At 36.6% G+C, this 19,120-nt stretch overlaps 1 non-coding gene across 1 annotated transcript; it reads left to right on the forward strand.

The window, feature by feature from the left end:
• The first annotated feature begins 2,233 nt into the window (after nucleotides 1-2,233).
• Nucleotides 2,234-2,340, forward strand: LOC141669037 (small nucleolar RNA R71). The gene has a single exon (XR_012553338.1). It is a non-coding gene; the product is annotated as a small nucleolar RNA R71 (small nucleolar RNA).
• Nucleotides 2,341-19,120: the final 16,780 nt, after the last annotated feature.

The following is a 19,120-nucleotide window of genomic DNA, read 5'->3' on the forward strand; positions in this document are numbered from 1 at the left end:
GCGAGCTCGGGTTCCGGTTAAATTGGATCTAGCTAGCAGAAGCTTTATAATGTAGGTGAGTTATGCAAGATTGTAACAACGATATCATTAGCAATTGTAAGTTGAACTAGTTGGGTTTTGGTGCGATGTAATAAAAGTTAAGGTCGTGGCTTATTTTCATACTTTAACCTGTTGCGATCCGTGGTTGTGTACAGAAGGGTCAATGCATATAATACTTTATATACATGTTTAAATATTATGGTGTGCGTTGTGAGCCCCAAACTTCTGACCCGGGTTTGGAGGGCGTCACAGTGGGTTGAGCTCAAGTGTAGGAGCTTTTTCAATCGATGGTTCGAGACATTCCTGAGAAATTTTCAGCTCTGCTAACCCAAGAGAATCAAATGGCATATGCAGCTTCCTCTTCCATTGAGGTGCATTCAAAACCTGCAGTTGTTCTGTTCCGTCTTCATCTTTAATAATGGATTCCCCTATTAAGGATCTCTCTAAGGTATCTGAATTTTGCAATTGCTCAAACTCCGAATTTACGACAGAGTCAACCAGCTCTACTTTAAAGCACTGTTCTTCATCTGTGGGTAACTTTATTGCCTTGAACACACTAAAAGTAACCTTCTGATCTTGAAGTTTCATCGTAAGATCTCCTTTTCGCACATCAATCATAGTTCGGCCTGTAGCCAAGAATGGTCTTCCCAAGATAATGGAAATATTCATATATTTTTCAAAGTCTAGAATGACAAACTCAGTAGGGAAGATGAGCTTATCCACCTTAACCAAGATATCCTCCACTTCTCCTCACGGATAAGTAATGGAACGATCAGCTAACTGCAAAGACATGTCTACAGGTTTTTGATCAGGTAGTCCAAGTTTCTTGAAAACTGACAAGGGCATCAAATTGATGCTAGCTCCCAAGTCATACAAATACTTGTCGAATGACAGATTTCCAGTGGTACAAGATATTGTGAAGCTTCCAGGATCTTTAAGCTTAAGAGATAGTTTTTGTTACAGCACAACACTACACTCTTCCGTTAGAGCAACAATTTCCAACTCATCAAGTTTTAGATTCCGAGATAGAAAATCCTTCATAAACTTATCATAGCTCGGCATCTGTTCTAGAGCTTCAACAAAAGGTATGTTAATATGCAGCTTCTTGAAAACTTCCAAAAACTTGGCAAATTGCTTGTCGAACTTATGCTTTTGAAGCCTTTTAGGATATGACGGAGGTGGGTAGACCTGTTTATCCCCTGTATTACCCTCAGGAGGATTGCTTTCAATAGATTTCTTCTTTGGTTCCACCTCAGCATCCTTCTGCACCACTTTTTCAGATATAATCTCATTTTATGGATTTGTCCAAGGTGCAGATGCACCTACATTCTAGAAAGAATTTTCAGACTCTTCGTCTTACTGAATTTGGGGACTTGTGACCTTTGCGGATCTCAAGGTGATGGCATTCACCTATTCGCTAACTTTCCTCTTGCCTGGATTGGCTTCTGTATCACTAGAAAGCGTTCCTGATGGTCGATTCAATAAGACATTAGCAATTTGCCCTACTTGGTTCTCCAGAGTCTTGATAGAAACAGCCTGGCTTTGGTATATGAGAGCCTGGTTTTTGCACATAAGCCGCAACTCCTCTAATTCATATTTTTCATTAGAAGATAGACCTGCACCTCCATGAGTTTGTTATTGAAGTTGGAATTGTTGTCTTGGTGCATATTACGGTTGTTGAAAACCAGGAGGGTTGAATTGTTTTGCTGCATACTGCTGATAAGGCCGTTGCATCGCACTCTGATTTTTGCTCCAGCTGAAGTTAGGATGATTCCAGTTATCAAGATGATAAGTGGCTGGAACTAGTTGCTGCGATCTCTGAAAGTTGCTCACAAACTGAGCTGATTCACTAGATATAGCGCATTACTCCGTCGCATGCGAACCTCCACACAAGTCACAAACAATGGTTATTTGATTAACACCATAGTTAGCCAGATAATCGATCTTCATAGACAACGCCTTTAGTTGAGAAGTGATAGCCGTAGATGTATCCAGTTGCAGAACTCCAGCTACTTTTCCATGTGGAAATCTCTGGGTTGGATACTGATATTCAATAGCAGCCATCAGTTCAATTAGACCATTAGCTTCCTCATAGCTCTTTGCCCATAATGCTCCACCTGATGCTGCATCAAGCATGGGTGTAGACTGTGCTCCCAAACCATTGCAAAAATAATTGATGATCATCCAATTAGGCATGCCATGATGGGGATACTTCCTTAGTATCTCCTTGTAGCGCTCCTAAGCTTCACATTGAGTTTCTCCCAATTTATGCGCAAATTGAGTAAGAGCATTCCTGAGTGCAACTGTCTTCGCCATAGGGAAGAATTTAGTAAGAAACTTCTGAGCAAGATCCTCCCAAGTTATGATAGAACCAGCTGGTAGAGAGTGTAACTAACTCTTAGCCTTATCCCTCAGAGAGAATGGAAACAGTCTCAGTTTCACAGCATTATTGAACTTGAAGGTGTCGTATATATCGATAAAATCCCTAATGTGCATTTAGGGATCTTCCGTTGGAGAACCCCCAGACTTGACTGAATTATGTACCATCTGAATTGTGCTAGCCTTGATTTCAAAAGTATTAGCCGCGATGGCTGGTCTGACAATGCTAGACTGAATGTCATTAATCTTTGGTTAAGAATACTCCATCAAAGCTTTTATATTTGATGCTTAAACTCCCATTGTAATGATCGCTTCTTCTTCAACTTTCTCCACTTTTTCAAAAACTTCTTCAACTACTTCAACTTCTTCCAATTCTTCTTTACGAGATTGAGAACGTGTTCGTATACACGCCCTCTAGAGTACCTGAAACACAAACAAGTAAACCGTGAAAGTAAAAGAATTTGAGTCTGTGAGCTTTAACGACCACTAATGTCAAGCACATAAACTAAAAATTAACACTGAATCCCCAGCAGCGGCGCCAAAAACTTGCTAGGGCGAAAACATGCGCTAAAATTACACGCAAGTATACGCGTTCGCAAGTAGTATAAGATATAAATCAGATGCGTACCCACAAAGACTCTTTTTAGTTAACTTAAGATTTTGCACCTATGCAACAATGGTATGGTTATCGCTCAATGCTAAGACAATAACAAGTTGAGATGTTTATAACTAAGATTAAACTAACATGCAATTAACTAAGAATAAAAGTGATTAAATTAACTATATAAGAAAAACATGGGATTCTAACTTCATTAAATACTTCATTTAAAGTCATTGTTCTTAACATTGCCATGCAATGGTGATAACAACTAATAAGATAACATGAAACTAGTAAACGCCAACTTTTGTTGTATAAATACCCTACTACCAGACATCCACAAAAGAGATAGCAGCTGAATAGACACCAATTATGTTGAGACCCAATATGTCTATAGAAGTTTACATCATAAAGGTTTAATGAACAAGTTATCTATCGTGATTAAATAGGGAAAGTAAGATGGTTAAAATTACCTACGAATCATGTATACAATTATACATGAACCTATGCTAGCATGGCAAGTTCTAAACCTCTATATTCACTTTTGTTTCAATAGAGATTAACACACTATCTTATATCTTAGCTACACACATAAGATGAATAAGCACAACCAATACTAGGATATCAATCAATCACCACACACCAAGATTCTAATATCCGGGATATATCGTGTAATTATTTTTGATATTATTATGTGTGCCCAATATCTATTCTGTGAGTTAATTGTTAAGTGTTATCTGTACTTGAATATTCAAAAATAATATTAATTGAGTATTTTAATTTTTATATGTCCAAAATAAAATATAGATAATTGTCATATCTTCCTAATTATTTTTATGTTGGTTTATGGATTTATAAGAATTATATGAAATTTCTAAAATCTTTTTCCGGGTAATTAAAATCTATTTTATAAAAACGGGAACCAACTGACGTCACCCGTTGTTACGTTTTTGGAACCCGAAACTCTTCTGAGAACTCCTTCCTTACCTAATTGTAATATTTCGAGCATTTTCCATGTTTCGACTTTTTCGATCCGGCTTACGGTTTGTCCTGCGCGGGTCCCGGCGCAACATTTTCGATACAATATTCGTTTCGGTAAATCAATAAAACCCGTATTTTCGATAAACGAGAGCTTTTTATTAAACTATCCCAATTATCACTTCGTAATACGTGTAACCAGGCGCTGAGACCAAGACCGCAGTACAAATTGTACTGATTTGGATAATTATCCCAAAAACCGATACCGTTTGGATCAGTTTTTACTGATAAACGTACTATTTTATATCCGGAATGATCCAACGGGATACAAATTTTCCATAATTATAAATAGCCTTTTACCGTATTTTATTTTGTATCAAAATCATTTGCAGATAGTTAATTATATAATTTTCAGATAAAAACCCTAATTATATAAGCTGTTCTAAGAATCAAACAGCAAAACGAAGGCGTTACCGATCTCTGTTTTTAAAGCTTGAGTAACCAAAACGAAGGATTTGAGGTGTTCTATCAGATTCTGAGCTTTGTTTCACTGCAGAAATCAAGGTTATTTTTCTAAAAATTTATTTATTTTCGAATTTATTTTATTAAAAATATGAATTTATGTTCGGATGATTGTTTGTATGATTTGATGATTGCATGTTGTAGAGCTTGTTTTCCTGATGATTTTCATATGTCATACGTCTGATTTGGAGTTCAATAACATGTTCAAATTTGAGTTTAATTTTCGAATTTCAAAATTAGGGTTTATAACCCGTATGAATGTTTTCAATTGAAATTTGGGGGTTTTTGATTCAGGGGTTATTAGCTGTTGATTTATAGTGGGTTGTGTTCCTTATAATATTTGCAATCGATTGATATATAGCTCGTTAACAGAGGATGCTTGAATCGAAGGGAGTTGTGTTTTAAAGATTTGCGATGTTCGCCGGAAACCGGCGATGTTCTTGGCCAATTTCCGGCCAGAACAGGGATGATTAGAATGTTTTGAATGCATGAACAAGTTCCTGGTGTTATGTAGTGTTGATCTGGAGGTGTTGATGGGGTGAGGACGCCGGGAACGTGTTCTCCGGCCACCCCCGATTTTCCGGCGACTAAAACTGCAAAATTGCAGTTTAGTCCCTGTATTTTTGAAGATGGTGAAGTTTAGTCCCTATAGTTTGCAAAGTTTTCAAAAATAGGATTCCTGTTTATAAAATGTTTAAAAATCATATTTTCTATTTATTTTTATTATAAAAATTCATTTTTAATTTCTGAAAATTCTGAAAATTATTATTTTAATTCCGAAAATTATTTTTAATTCACAAATGAATCTGAATTAATTAGTTAATTAATTTCAGTTAATTTATAATTGATTAATTGGTCAATTAATTCAAAAATTAATTGATTAATTGATTTAATTAATTATTAATTGATTTTAATTAGTTATTTAATTAGATTTAATAATTTAAAAATGATTTAAAAATTCCGAAAAATAGTTTCGAGCTTTAAAATATTATTCTAAATTATTTCCAAGGCTCGATAATTATTCTAAAATTATTTCGGAGCCAGAATGGGCCAACCGAACCCTGTTTATTAACCCGAAATTGATACAACGACCCATTTTAATTCCGAAAAATGTTTTAAAAATCATTTTAAATACCCGAAAGCATATTTATGACCCGAGACTTCTTTATAGATGATATGTCATTGATTACGTGATGTATTATGTGTTATACGTGACCTGTTGTTTGACTATCGGTCTATATATTCGGTGTTTACTTGATTATTGCATAACTTTCAATCCGTTAATCGGATTTGGGTAAAACGAAGGGTAGATAGAAGTATGTGTTGAATAGAATTCCATGAATAAATTATTGATAGATACTTATGATATGTGAGCAGAAGAGGCAAGATGTAGGAAAGGGAAACAGGTAGTTGAGGAGTAAGATGATTGTGATTGAAAGCAAGTGCAGGATAGTAACCTAATACCAGGCAAGTGTTCTGAACTTTCTCGAGATATTGTAATTCTTGATAGTCTTGTTGACATTGCAAGTGCTTTGAAGCACGAAAACCTAAATCCTGATTTCAGTTATTGTTCTTGAGCTATGAACCATATTCATTCTAAGCCATTGATTATTGTATACCCAAACAAGAACCACAAATCTATGATACTACTCCACAAATACATACAAACTAAATACCAGACACTGAAATGAACTATTATATTCTCAACCCATGGTATCCTATGCTTTGAAAGCCTAAATCTTTGAAACCCTGAAATATTGATTCCTTTGTTATTCAATTCTTTCATTACCCAGCATCCAAGCTTTTAAATTGCCTTATTGATCCTTACAAGGATTGAAACCCTTTCATTGTTAAACATTTATTATTGTTAATGATTTTGGTTATTGCTTATTATTGCATATTCTGTTATTATGTTAGAATTGGATTGTTTTTATAAAATTGTGGACCAGATTCGTGGTCAGATCATATAATGGTCAAGTTAGGCCAATGTGTGCCTTGGATCCAGTAGTTAGAGCAATGCTGTGTGCCTTGCTCGGGGTTAGTGCGTGACTGATCAGCAGCCTAACCTTGGTTTTTAAATTAAAAGTATAATATTCAATTCTAAATTATAATCCATTGTTCACTTGATATCATAAACATATTCACCTGATGATCATTATTCTCAGTTTTGTCATTGTGACTTGTTGAGCTAGTTAGCTCATTTGTGCGATGTTGTTTATATTCTTTCCAGTTAAAAAGGAACCAGTTGGTATAGAGGATCCCCAGTCCAGCGCGAGAGCTAGGGGTTCAGGTTGAGAAAGCTAAGCTAGTAGGCTTCTTTTGGAATAATTTAAGTTTGAAAAAAAATTGTAATAATGTTTAATACTCAGTTTGAGTTTGAAATAGTTGGGATTTGAACGGTTTGTAATATATTAGTGTGTGTGGCTTGTGTGCATACTTTAACCTGTTGCGGTCCGTGGTGGTTGGTAAGTAGGGTCACTGCATATATTATTATTATCTTTATTATTGTTATAAGCAGGTTATAATTAAGGTGTGTGTGTGGACCCCAAACTTCTGACCCGGGTTTGGAGGGCGCCACAGGTTTGGTATCAGAGTTACAGGTTATAAGTCACTGACACAAGCCTAGGTTAACGGGAATGGGTAGAGGGTTAGGATTAGAAGTAAGGTATAGGATGATAGAACGTCGAGAGGTTGAGTGTTATGGTATAACCGGTATTAGTATAGTTTGCGTCATGGTACGAGATTCTTATATTATGATATGATTTCAGATAGCAGAGATGGCCGACTCTTTTATTCCCGTATCAGCTGATCACTCAGAGCCTTCAGTTGGAGTGCCGTTTTCGTATCCACGTCCTGTTGTTCCACCAGCATTGGCTATTCTACCTCCTCCGGTGTTGCAGCCCGTACCATTGCAGGCTATTCCACCCCCAGGCATGAGGCCACCTGTCAGAGGACCCCCACCTGCTGATTCAGGCTTTACTAGTCATTCAGTCACAGGAGTACCTTTCCAGTTCTCTTCCTATCCTGTCCCATATCATCAGTTTGAGGCTTGCCTTATGGAGCTGCGATTCCTACAGGGTCAGATCCAGGAGTTATTACATATCATGCGTACCAGAGAGATGGGGAGTGGTGAGAGGCGACTTAGGGAGAGGCTCTAGGCGTTTCGTAGAGCAGCTGCTGTGAGGATTGCTGAGGCTACACATGAGGACATCACCCCTGATTTCCTAGTAGAGTGGGCTAAGTGGGTTCTAGAGGAGCTTGAGGAGATAGGAGGTCCAGATTTACCATGAGCCAGAGATTCAGAGATGGATATAATGAGCAGTGTTGTGTGGTTATATAGTATGTACAGTAGTGTGTAGTGTGTATCAGTAGACTTTTGAGTTGTATTTATAGACTAGCTATGCTGACTAGTGAGTAGGTTGTTGTACCCTTTTTGCTTTTACTTCCGAAGCGTCTTTACGCTTGTACTACCCTAAAACTTTTGATCTATATATATCAGTACCTTTTTCCTTTCCAGCACTGTTATTTATTTTATTGCACCAGTTATACCCTGTGATACCATGTGCCCTGTTTTCCATAACTGTTTATACTCTGTAAAGAAGCATGCAATTTACTTAGTTACAACTGTTTTCAAAAAGAGATATTCCTGTTTTACAAAACTTTTCTTTTATGCAAATATTTGATTCAAAAGCTAAATAAATTGATTGATTCTTTACAGAAAATGCCTCCCAAAAGAAATACCCGCACCAACACCCAGAATGAAGAAACCAACAACAATAATAACCAAGATGATACAACCTAGAATGTGAACCCAGGACCCATGGACCCAGCAATAGCCCAGATTCTTCAAATCTTGGCCCAACAAACAGTTCACCTGGCACAACAACAGCAGAGACAGACCAATCCCCAGGTAACTTTCAAAACTTTTCAGGCAGTAAACCCACCAGAATTCAAGGGTTCCTTAGAGCCAATTGAAGCAAATGTGTGGTTAAAGGAAATAGAGAAGGCTTTTGCCTTGGTAAAAGTGAAAGAGGAGCAGAAGGTTGAATTTGCAAGTTACTATCTGAAGAATGAGGCCACCTATTGGTGGGAAATGGTGAAAACATTGGAAAGTACAGATGTTATTACTTGGGAAAGGTTTAAGGAATTGTTTTTAGAAAAGTATTTTCCTCAGTTTGTTCAGGATCAAATGGAGCTGAAATTTTTAGAGTTAAAGCAAGGGAATATATCGGTAACAGATTATGAGGGGAAGTTTGAGGAATTATCAAGGTATGTGCCGTCGTATGTTGATACTGATAGAAAGAAAGCTAAGAGATTCCAGCAAGGCTTGAAGCCATGGATCAGGGGGAGGGTAGCTATTTTTGAATTGGATACCTATGTCAGGGTTGTACAGAAGGCTATGATCGCAGAGACAGAGAGTGAGATGTTCCAGAAAGATAAGGAAAGCAAGAAAAGGAAAGTTGAGGGAAGTGAGGGTCAGTCACAAACAGGGAAGTTTCCAAATTTTAAGAAGGGCAAGTTTCAGCCAGGGAGTAATTTTAATTTCAGGAAACAAAATGCAGGAGACGGACGCCAGGGCAATCGTCCAGCTAATGTGAATCAGCCGAATCAGTTGAGATTAACTTTTCCAGATTGTCAAGTTTGTGGAAAGAAGCATGAAGGAGTTTGTAACAAGTTGAATGTGGTATGTTTTAAATGCAACCAGAAAGGGCACTATTCAAGGGAATGCCGAAATCAGTCAGCAAGAGAGCCAGCAAATAAGGATCAGCCTATCCGGAATCCAGCAGTGAAGGTTCCAGTCATTGGATTTAAATGCTTTAAATGTGGGAAGCCAGGACATATGGCCAGGGATTGCAAGACATCAGCCCCAGTCAGTAATGCATTAAGGATTATGGGATCTACCCCAACAGTGAATGAGACTCCAAGGGCTAGAGTTTTTGACATGTCGGTGAAGGATGCGATCCAGGATACAGATGTCGTGGCAGGTACGCTTAATGTGAACTCTTTATGTGCCAAAGTATTAATAGATTCGGGAGCAACTCGATCATTTGTTTCACAAGATTTTGTTAGTAAGTTAAATTGTCCAGTTGGGTATTTAAATGAAATAATGACTGTGGAATTAGCAAATCAAGAACGTGTAACTGTTAACCAAGTTTGTGGGAATTGTGAGATTGAGATTTCTGGTAGTAAGTTTTGTGTAGATTTGATACCATTTAAGTTAGGAGAATTTAACGTTATATTAGGAATGGATTGGTTATCTAAGCATGATGCTCAGATAGATTGTCAAAATAAGAAAGTAATGGTGAAAGCGCCAAACGAAAGAATAGTAACGTTCAAGGGACAGAAGCAGGTAAAGAAGTTCTTAACGATGATTCAAGCCAAGAAGTTACTACGGTAAGGATGCGAGCATTTCGTAGCATACGTGATTGACAAAAGTCAGGAGCCAACAAAACTTGAAGATATCCCAGTAGTGAATGAATTTCCAGACGTATTTCCCGGCGAATTGCCAGGACTTCCTCCAGATAGAGAAATTGAATTTGCAATCGATTTAGCACCTGGAACCGAACCAGTATCCAAGGCCCCGTATAGAATGGCTCCCGTTGAGATGAAAGAATTAGCAAAGCAATTGCAAGAGCTGTTAGATAAAGGAGTAATTAGACCCAGCGTATCCCCGTGGGGTGCACCGGTATTATTTGTCAAGAAGAAAGATGGAAGCATGAGACTGTGCATCGACTATAGGGAGCTCAACAAATTGACGATTAAGAATAAGTATCCGTTACCCAGAATTGATGATTTGTTTGACCAATTGAAGGGAGCCAAGTATTTCTCCAAGATCGATTTAAGATCGGGATATCATCAACTGAAGATCAAACCAGAAGATATACCAAAGACAGCTTTCAGAACAAGGTATGGACATTACGAGTTTTTAGTGACGTCTTTTGGATTGACCAACGCCCCAGCAGCGTTTATGGACCTGATGAATAGAATTTTCAAAGAGTATTTGGATAAGTTCGTTATAGTATTTATAGACGATATTTTGATATATTCAAAGACGGAGGAGGATCATGCGGAACATGTAAGGACAACTTTGGAGATTTTAAGGAAAAAGAAGTTATATGCTAAATTGTCAAAGTGTGAGTTTTGGCTACAGGAAGTTCAGTTCTTAGGACACATAGTCAGTAACGAAGGGATCAAAGTGGACCCGGCAAAGATCGAGGCAATTACGAATTGGGAAAGACCGAGAACACCCACTGAGGTAAGAAGTTTCTTGGGATTGGCAGGATATTATCGACGATTCGTTCAGAATTTCTCAAGAATTGCAACACCATTGACAAAGCTTACACGAAAGAATGAAAAGTTTATATGGAATGACAAGTGTGAAGAAAGTTTTCAGGAATTGAAGCGAAGATTAATCACAACACCTGTTTTGTCACTTCCAGACGATCAAGGGAATTTCGTAATTTATAGCGATGCTTCCTACAAAGGATTAGGATGTGTTCTTATGCAGCACGACAAGGTGATTGCGTATGCGTCAAGGCAATTGAAACCACACGAACAGAAGTACCCTACTCATGATTTGGAGTTAGCAGCTATAGTTTTTGCTTTGAAGATTTGGAGACATTATTTGTATGGAGAAAAGTGTGAGATTTTCAAGGATCACAAAAGTTTGAAATATATATTTACCCAAAAGGAACTTAATATGAGGCAAAGGAGATGGTTAGAATTGATCAAGGATTATGATTGCTCGATTAATTATCATCGCGGTAAGGCGAACGTGGTGGCAGACGCGTTGAGTCAGAAGGAAAAATTAAATGAGTTATCAGTACCTGAAGATATATATAAGGAATTTCAGAAATTGGAATTGGAAATTAGAGTTTGCGAACCTGAGGAAGCGAAAGTGTACAGTATGACTTTCCAGCCGGAGTTGTTAGAGAAAATAAAGAAATGTCAGAAAGATGTAATGGATCAAGATATAAATCGTTTGGTAGGTGAAGAATTATGCACGCAGAAGGATGATCAAGGCATTTTGAGATTTTCATCTAGAATCTGGATTCCACCAGTGACGGAGTTAAAGAATGAAATTTTACAAGAAGCACATAGTTCAAGATATTCCATCCATCCAGGGAGTACCAGAATGTACAGAGATTTAAAGAAGAATTATTGGTGGCCAGATATGAAGAGGGAAATTGCGGAATGGATTAGTAAATGCTATACCTGTCAGAGAGTTAAAGCAGAGCATCAGAGACCAAGCGGATTGCTACAACCATTAGAGATTCCAGAATGGAAGTGGGAACATATTACCATGGATTTCATAGTTGGATTACCAAGGACAAGGGCTAATCATGATGCCATTTAGGTTATAGTGGATAGACTTACCAAGTCAGCTCATTTTCTGCCTATAAATGAAAGATTTTCGCTCGACAAGTTGGTCCATATGTACCTAAAAGAAATTGTAGTTCGTCATGGAGTTCCAGTGTCTATTGTATCTGATCGAGATCCAAGATTTAATTCAAGATTTTGGAAGAGTTTTCAAGAATGTTTGGGAACAAGACTGAATATGAGTACAGCTTATCACCCCCAAACGGATGGCCAAAGTGAAAGAACGATTCAGACAATCGAGGACATGCTACGTGTTTGTGCTATTGATTTCAAAGGAAGTTGGGACGAGCATTTACCTCTGGTAGAGTTTGCTTACAACAACAGTTATCATGCCAGCATTGGAATGCCACCTTATGAAGCCCTTTATGGACGCAAATGTAGATCTCCAGTATATTGGGACGAAGTAGGAGAACGCAAAATACTCGGACCTGAATTGGTGCAACAGACAAAGGAAGTTGTTGAAATTATTCAGAAAAGATTAATAGCCGCTCAAAATCGTCAGAGGAAATATGCAGACCAATCAAAGAAAAACATGGAATTTGAATAAGGAAGCTTGGTATTACTGAAAGTATCACCATGGAAAGGACTAACGAGGTTTGGAAAGAAAGGGAAGCTAAGCCCAAGATATGTCGGACCTTTTGAGATCCTAAAGCGCGTTGGCAAAGTAGCTTACGAATTGGCGTTACCTCCGCACATGGAGCACATTCACAATGTTTTTCATGTATCGATGCTCAAGAAATATAATCCAGACTCCAGGCATGTAATAGAATATGAGCCAATAGAGCTTCAGGCAGATTTATCATATGTAGAGAGTCCGATAGAGATTCTAAAAGAAAGAGAGAAAGTATTGAGAAATAAAGTGGTAAAGTTAGTAAGAGTATTGTGGAGAAACCCAAAGGTTGAAGAGTCAACGTGGGAGTTAGAAAGTGATATGAGAGAAAAGTACCCTCATTTGTTTTCTTAGAAGATTCTGAGGACAGAATCCTTTTAGGGGGGAAGGATGTAATATCCGGGATATATCGTGTAATTATTTTTGATATTATTATGTGTGCCCAGTATCTATTCTGTGAGTTAATTGTTAAGTGTTATCTATACTTGAATATTCAAAAATAATATTAATTGAGTATTTTAATTTTTATATGTCCAAAATAAAATATAGATAATTGTCATATCTTCTTATTATTTTTATGTTGGTTTATGGATTTATAAGAATTATATGAAATTTCTAAAATCTTTTTCCGGGTAATTAAAATCTATTTTATAAAAACGGGAACCAACCGACGTCACCTGTTGTTACGTTTTTGGAACCCGAAACTCTTCCGAGAACTCCTTCCTAACCTAATTGTAATATTCCGAGCATTTTCCATATTTCGACTTTTTCGATCCGGCTTACGGTTTGTCCTGCGCGGGTCCCGGCGCAACATTTTCGATACAATATTCGTTTCGGTAAATCAATAAAACCCGTATTTTCGATAAACGGGAGCTTTTTATTAAACTATCCCAATTATCACTTCGTAATACGTGTAACCAGGCACTGAGACCAAGACCGCAGTACAAATTGTACTGATTTGGATAATTATCCAAAAAACCGATACCGTTTGGATCAGTTTTTATAGATAAACGTACTGTTTTATATCCGGAATGATCCAACGGGATACAAATTTTCCATAATTATAAATAACCTTTTACCGTATTTTATTTCATATCAAAATCATTTGCAGATAGTTAATTATATAATTTTCAGAGAAAAACCCTAATTACATAAGCTGTTCTAAGAATCAAACAGCAAAACGAAGGCGTTACCGATCTCTGTTTTTAAAGCTTGAGTAACCAAAACGAAGAATTTGAGGTGTTCTATCAGATTCTGAGCTTTGTTTCACTGCAGAAATCAAGGTTATTTTTCTAAAAATTTATTTATTTTCGAATTTATTTTATTAAAAATATGAATTTTTGTTCGGATGATTGTTTGTATGATTTGATGATTACATGTTGTAGAGCTTGTTTTCCTGATGATTTTCATATGTCATACGTCTGATTTGGAGTTCAATAACATGTTCAAATTTGAGTTTAATTTTCGAATTTCAAAATTAGGGTTTATAACCCGTATGAATGTTTTCAATTGAAATTTGGGGGTTTTTGATTCAGGGGTTATTAGCTGTTGATTTATAGTGGGTTGTGTTCCTTATAAAATTTGCAATCGATTGATATATAGCTTGTTAACAGAGGATGCTTGAATTGAAGGGAGTTGTGTTTTAAAGATTTGCGATGTTTGCCGGAAACCGGCGATGTTCTTGGCCAATTTCCGGCCAGAACAGGGATGATTAGAATGTTTTGAATGCATGAACAAGTTCCTGGTATTGTATAGTGTTGATCTGGAGGTGTTGGTGGGGTGAGGACGCCGGGAACGTGTTCTCCGGCCACCCCCGATTTTCCGGCGACTGAAACTGCAAAATTGCAGTTTAGTCCCTGTATTTTTGAAGATGGTGAAGTTTAGTCCCTGTAGTTTGCAAAGTTTTCAAAAATAGGATTCCTGTTTATAAAATGTTTAAAAATCATATTTTCTATTTATTTTTATTATAAAAATTCATTTTTAATTTCTGAAAATTCTGAAAATTATTATTTTAATTCCGAAAATTATTTTTAATTCACAAATGAATCTGAATTAATTAGTTAATTAATTTCAGTTAATTTATAATTGATTAATTGGTCAATTAATTCGAAAATTAATTGATTAATTGATTTAATTAATTATTAATTGATTTTAATTAGTTATTTAATTAGATTTAATTATTTAAAAATGATTTAAAAATTCCGAAAAATAGTTTCGAGCTTTAAAATATTATTCTAAATTATTTCCAAGGCTCGATAATTATTCTAAAATTATTTCGGAGCCAGAATGGGCCAACTGAACCCTGTTTATTAACCCGAAATTGATCCAACGACCCATTTTAATTCCGAAAAATGTTTTAAAAATCATTTTAAATACCCGAAAGCATATTTATGACCCGAGACTTCTTTATAGATGATATGTCATTGATTACGTGATGTATTATGTGTTATACGTGACCTGTTGTTTGACTATCGGTCTATATATTCGGTGTTTACTTGATTATTGCATAACTTTCAATCCGTTAATCGGATTTGGGTAAAACGAAGGGTAGATAGAAGTATGTGTTGAATAGAATTCCATGAGTAAATTATTGATAGATACTTATGATATGTGAGCAGAAGAGGCAAGACGTAGGAAAAGGAAACAGGTAGTTGAGGAGTAAGACGATTGTGATTGAAAGCAAGTGCAGGATAGTAACCTAATACCAAGCAAGTGTTCTGAACTTTCTCGAGATATTGTAATTCTTGATAGTCTTGTTGACATTGCAAGTGCTTTGAAGCATGGAAACCTAAATCCTGATTTCAGTTATTGTTCTTGAGCTATGAACCATATTCTTTCTAAGCCATTGATTATTGTATACCCAAACAAGAACCACAAATCTACGATACTACTCCACAAATACATACAAACTATATACCAGACACTGAAATTAACTATTATATTCTCAACCCATGGTATCCTATGCTTTGAAAGCCTAAATCTTTAAAACCCTGAAATATTGATTCCTTTGTTATTCAATTCTTTCATTACCCAGCATCCAAGCTTTTAAATTGCCTTATTGATCCTTACAAGGATTGAAACCCTTTCATTGTTAAACATTTATTGTTGTTAATGATTTCGGTTATTGCTTATTATTGCATATTCTGTTATTATGTTAGAATTGGATTGTTTTTATAAAATTGTGGACCTGATTCGTGGTCAGATCATATAACGGTCAAGTTAGGCCAATGTGTGCCTTGGATCCAGTAGTTAGAGCAATGCTGTGTGCCTTGCTCGGGGTTAGTGCGTGACTGATCAGCAGCCTAACCTTGGTTTTTAAATTAAAAGTATAATATCCAATTCTAAATTATAATCCATTGTTCACTTGATATCATAAACATATTCACCTGATGATCATTATTCTCAGTTTTGTCATTGTGACTTGCTGAGCTAGTTAGCTCATTTGTGCGATGTTGTTTATATTCTTTCCAGTTAAAAAGGAACCAGTTGGTAAAGAGGATCCCCAGTCCAGCGCGAGAGCTAGGGGTTCAGGTGAGAAAGCTGAGCTAGTAGGCTTCTTTTGGAATAATTTAAGTTTGAAAAAAAATTGTAATAATGTTTAATACTCAGTTTGAGTTTGAAATAGTTGGGATTTGAACGGTTTGTAATATATTAGTGTGTGTGGCTTGTGTGCATACTTTAACCTATTGCGGTCCGTGGTGGTTGGTAAGTAGGGTCACTGCATATATTATTATTATCTTTATTATTGTTATAAGCAGGTTATAATTAAGGTGTGTGTGTGGACCCCAAACTTCTGACCCGGGTTTGGAGGGCGCCACAAAGATATTGAAACAAATTAACTATAGAAATCCATAAGTAAATCTATTCCCATGATAATGATTAGTTCATAACCGAACGCATCATCACCATAGGTTCCAATGAAAGCATGATAATAAACAATATAAGAGTACCAGGTTTAAAGACAAATTGAAAAGAAGCATCCAAAGTATCAACTATATTGAAGAATATAAAAGTATTCTTTTAGGTAGCCATCTTGCGCTCTCAAGGTCTTCGTACTGCTCTCCCTTCGCCCCTTGTTGTTAAAAACATCTTTTTATTGGTTTATATAAGCCCCTAGTGGACCTGGACCCTCAAAATCATCAAATTCTACTAAAATCAGGATTATAGGGCAAAAAGAGCAGGGAGGCCGTGCTAAAATCAGCGCGGGGGCGCAATGGTCTTTTGGCAGAAAGTCAGCACGACCGCCCGGCCGTCTGGTTTTAGGGGCGGCCGCGTAAGGTTTTTGGATTTTTCTTCTGATTCTTCTTTTTGCCGTATCTTGAGTTCTGATCGTCAGAATCAGGTGATTCAACTGCCCACATAAAGCTAACAAGATTCTCTTTCAGCAAGCTCCTTTATTCATTTAACTGATGCCTAAAATGCAATAACACAAAAACATTTCAAAGATACCAACAATTTGAGTCCTAAACACCAACTTAAGCTTGTAATGAAGCGTTCCAAGTTGATATAAAATCCACTTATCACACAGCAACTTCCAGCAGCTATGTATTTAGCCTCAGCTGTGGAAATTGATACATATTGTTATTTCTTGCTATATCGGGATACGAGTCTTTATCAAAGAAACTGACAGCTTCCACTAGTGCTCTTTCTGTCAACCCTGCATCCTGCAAAATCTGCATCTCTGTAACCAAGAACTTCAAAACCTATTCCCTTAGGATACCATGGTCCCAAGTTTGGAGTCCCCTTTAGGTATTTGAAAATTCTCTTCACATCCATTAAATGTGATTCCTTTAGATTGGCTTGAAATCTTGCACACAAACATGTTGCAAACATATTGTCTTGTCTACTAACAGTCAAATACAGCAAAGATCCAATCATCCCTCTATAAACTGAAATGTCTAAACTTTTACCCTTTATCTTCATCCAACTTTGTAGCTATAGACATAGGTGTTAATATAGGCGAACAATCAACCATACCAAACTTCTTCAATAAATCCTTGACATACTTGGTTTGGCTGATGAAGATTCCATCACTTCTTTGACTGACTTGAAGTCCAAGAAAGTAACTCATCTCTCCCATCATACTCATTTTATATTCACTCTGCATGAGCTTTGAGAATCTTTGACATAACTTTTCATTAGTAGAGCCAAAGATGATATCATCCACATAAATCTGAACTAGGATCATATCACCACCATGATGCTTGTAAAAGAGAGTTTTGTCTATTTTTCCTCTAGTGAATCCATATTTAAGCAAAAATTCTGACAGTGTGTCATATCAAGCTCTAGGTGCTTGCTTTAGTCCATGGAGAGCCTTGAGTAATTTGTATACAAAGTCTGGAAATTTTTGATCTTCAAAGCCAAGTGGCTATTGCACATAAACTTTTTCTTCCAATTCACCATTAAGGAATACACTCTTTACATCCATTTGATACAAATTTAAGTGTGCAAGAAATGCAAGAAATATCCTTATTGCTTCAAGTCTTGCAACTGGAGTAAAATTTTCATCATAATAAATTCCTTCCTCCCGTGAGTAGCCTTTTGTAACCAGCCTTACTTTGTTTCTAGTGACAATCCCATTTTCATCCATTTTGTTCCTGAACACCCACATTATTCCAATTACACTTCTGTTCTTTGGTGCATGAACCAACTCCCAAACTTTGTTTCTCTCAAACTAATTTACGTCCTCTTGCATAACAGATTTCCAATCAGGATTAAGTAGGGTTTCCTTAGTTTTCTTAAGCTCAACTTGTGAAAGAATACTTGCATGAAGACATTCATTTACAGTTGCACTTTTAGTCCTCACTCCAACAGTTGGATCATAATAATTGCTTCTCTTGTGTGACTCCTATCCCATTTCCTGGTGTGAGTTTGTTGACTTGAATTTTCTGCATTTTCTTGATCATTGGCATGACTTGCAGAACTTTCTCCTCTTTCCCCCCCTGAGTTTGAGCTATCAAATTCAGGTGTTGAGATAAGCTTCCATACTCATGATTCACTTGTTCAATTGACTCTTCATCCATTCTGTGATTTGTGTTGACTTTAGCTTTATCCTCAGAATCACTATCAATATTGATATTTTTAAATTTCAGGGCCTCACTTTTATATTTATCAAGGAATTCCAAGCCTGGACACTTGTCATCATCAAAACTTACATATGTGCTTTCCATAATTTTCTTTTGTTTAAGCACATAGACTTTTTAAGTTCTCTCCAATGATTATCCCGAAAAAATTGCTTCAAAAACCTTATAGTCAAATTTTCCCAATATTCAGAGTTATCTTTCAAAATATAACACTTGCTTCCAAATACATGAAGATACTTCACAGTAGGATTTTTTAGACAAGATTGAGTAGGGTGATTTACCAAGATTCTTGTTAATGAGATATATGTTTTGAGTGTAGCATGCAGTGTTGACAACTTCTTCTCAAAAACTTGTTGGCAATTTGGCATCCTGCATCATTGTTCTAGCAGCCTCTACTAGTGTTTTATTATTTCTCTCAACTACCCCATTTTGCTGAGGTGTTCTTGCAGCTGTGAATTCTTGAACAATGCCCTTGTATTTGCAGAATTCTGTTAAAGTTGCATTTCTAAATTATGTGCCATTGTCACTCCT

Source organism: Apium graveolens, chromosome 6 (genome assembly GCF_009905375.1).
Source record: "Apium graveolens cultivar Ventura chromosome 6, ASM990537v1, whole genome shotgun sequence".
In the NCBI taxonomy this organism is placed as follows: Eukaryota; Viridiplantae; Streptophyta; class Magnoliopsida; order Apiales; family Apiaceae; genus Apium; species Apium graveolens.